This window comes from Aptenodytes forsteri, unplaced genomic scaffold, assembly GCF_000699145.1.
Source record: "Aptenodytes forsteri isolate BGI_AS27 unplaced genomic scaffold, ASM69914v1 Scaffold15, whole genome shotgun sequence".
NCBI classification, from domain to species: Eukaryota; Metazoa; Chordata; class Aves; order Sphenisciformes; family Spheniscidae; genus Aptenodytes; species Aptenodytes forsteri.
In genome coordinates this window covers 11,124,749-11,127,443 of record NW_008795129.1, presented here as the reverse complement: position 1 = coordinate 11,127,443, position 2,695 = coordinate 11,124,749, and positions in this window count along the sequence as shown.

Here is a 2,695-nt window from a genome sequence, read left to right as displayed (position 1 = left end):
GCAAGGTGGTCTCCGGCTCGGTCCGCGGGGCAGCCGACTCCCCCCGTGAGATGGCTGCGGGATGCCGGGGCGCACAAGTGGGGAGCATGTGGGCAGAGGCACCCCGGGGTCCGGCAGAGACCGGAGAAACAGCCTGCGAACCGAGCGGCGGCAGGCAGAGCATTCCCACCTCTCCTCGGAGAGTGCCAAAAGCTTTCGCATCCCCCGGTGTGCTCCAGGCACCCCTGGCCTGCCTCCCACCCGGCAGCCCGGAGCCCCATCCCCATCGTCCAGAGCCCAGGCGAGGCACAGGGACCCGGCAGCCCACGGGGACCACACAGCGGGCTGGTGCTCGTCAGCCAGGGTGGTACCCGCTCTGCTCATGGGAACCCTGTGGCCAAGCACCCCAGCACGCAGGGGGGACTTGGGCATGCGTCTCCACTTTGCTTATTGCCCCACATGCAGGCAGCAAATCTTAAAGTCCTGGCTGCAGCATTAGCTATGTCCTTTCCCACTCCAGGGGAACGTCTTAAGAAATAAAGTAACCAAAATATCTTTGTGGCCAATCCACCAGGAAGAAAGAGGCAAATTATACCCATTTCAATGCAAAAAAAAGGGAAGCCGAGAAATCCTGTGAGCTTGGTCCCAAACCATTGACATCTCAGAAATGTGAGCATTGCATTCATTTTATTACCTTCATCTTCTTCCCTGAGGTCTGCAAATGCAAAGCAGGAGGGTGTAACCAGGAGGGCTGGTCACCTGTTTTATTAATGATACGTGAAACGCTTGTAACCCCATGGCTCCAAGAGCTGAGACAGAAAAACAACAGGCATTTTGAGATGCCCAACAGAGCCCTGGCTGCTGGCAGCAACCACTGCAAATGTCCTCCTTGGAGAGGAAACCCATGGAAGGAGGGGAGGTGGGAGCCTGTCGCATTGCTCCGGCAGCGGGAGGAGAGGTGTGTGAGCACGGTCACCCCACCGCACACTCATTTCCCCAGCCAGCAGGATATTTCCAGGGACAGTGGCAGGTCCCAGGGGCGGGACTGTCTCTTAAATCAATGCCCTCTGCGTATGGAGCTCCACAAGCTCCTTAATCAGAGCGAGAGGGAGGTGTCTGCATGGGGTCTCGCTCCAGCAAGGGCCACCTCACACACACACAGGGTTGCACCAGCTTGGCCCAGATCAGCAGCCCTTTCCCATCCCGAATGCAGGCTCCCATCATCTGTCTGCATTTTCGTGACATCTCCTTCCTCTGGCCCCAATCCCGGGAGGAAGCTGTGCCTGACATGGATGAAAGGGGTTTGTTCCTTGTTGCTACCCAGCAGCCCTGACAGCAAGGAAGATGAGCTGCTTCCCAGGGCTCTGGGAGCCTACCCCTCGCTGGCACGGCTTCAGCAGAGGTGGCCCCACAGACTGCCCTGGGGCTCTCAGGGAGACGCTGGTGGCAGTGGCACCACAGAGCATCCCAAGGGGCCCTGTGCTGAACACCTCAGCTGAATTTCAGGGGGTGAAGGTTCTTTCCTAGCGGCTCGGCGTTCCCCAAAGCTGGCCACTACCGGTGTGATGCCGGTGACGCCCTTCCCTCCCTCCCCAACTCCCCCTCGCTCCTTGGCCAGCAGTGCAGAGCCGGGTCTTCCTAACCTGCCCTTTACCTCTGACACTGGCAGGAAGGCAGGAGTGGGACGAGGGATCTTGTTTCTTCCCTTTTGCAGGCACTTGCCCCAGGCAAATCCTCGTGACCTGCAGAATAAATAGGCTCCCTCCGTCTCTGTGTCCAGCTGCAGCAACACCAGGTCACCTTACAGCCGGGACATGGTCTCTGCAGAGAGAGTAGCCGGCGGGGGCCTGCCTGGAGGCCACCATCGCCTGCCCCAGTTCCAGCGGGAGTACAGGGCTGGGACGCTGAAAACTCCATTTCAGGCCAACACCCACATTTTATCCTGTGGATACCTCAACTCCTGCTCTCCTGTGGGAGCTTATTGCCACCGCCTGCCACACAGCCAGTGCCCCGTGCCCCAGCACCACGGAGCATCCTGCTGAGCTGGGCTGCCGGCTGCGGCCAACCCCTCTGCAGCTGCTCTGGTTGCAAAAGCAACTCCCTTCCAGGGCTGCCAACACAGCGAGGGCTGAGTGAGCCCAGCGAGGCAGGAGGGCAGGGTGGGGGGACAGGCTGTGCGCCGAAACCTCCCTCCCACACCTCAGCCCCTGGCACATTTGGGTGATCCCAAATCACCCAGGCGCCCTGTGGGGGGTGGCATGGGCCTTGGAGAGCAACAGCTGCCTGGGAAAGGCCCAGGGTGCCTCTGAATATGGATGAGGAGCAGGCAGAAAAATAAAACCCAAACTTTTCTTTATCGGGGGAGGCCTGGTCCTGCCGTCTGCCACTGGGATTTGGGCCAAACTGCTTGATAGAGAGAGAGACCATCTGGATCGTCTGATGGGCTCTGGGTTTGGTTAAAATGAAGCAGAAGCTTTTTTTGCAGGAGAGGAGTTTTCAGGGGAAGATCCAGGGAAGGATTCCAGGGTACGTGCCAGACCTGTCGTGCAAAGAGATGCGAAGCAGCTACAAAGCTTCAAACAAAAATTGCTGCCAGTTTTAAGCCAAGCCCCCCAGGGCAGCATCCGGGCACTTCCACCCACCCCAGGACAGGCCGCAGCCCGCCGCCATTAGCTCTCCCACGGTCTAGGCTGTCTCTGGGTCCCTGCTGGAGCCA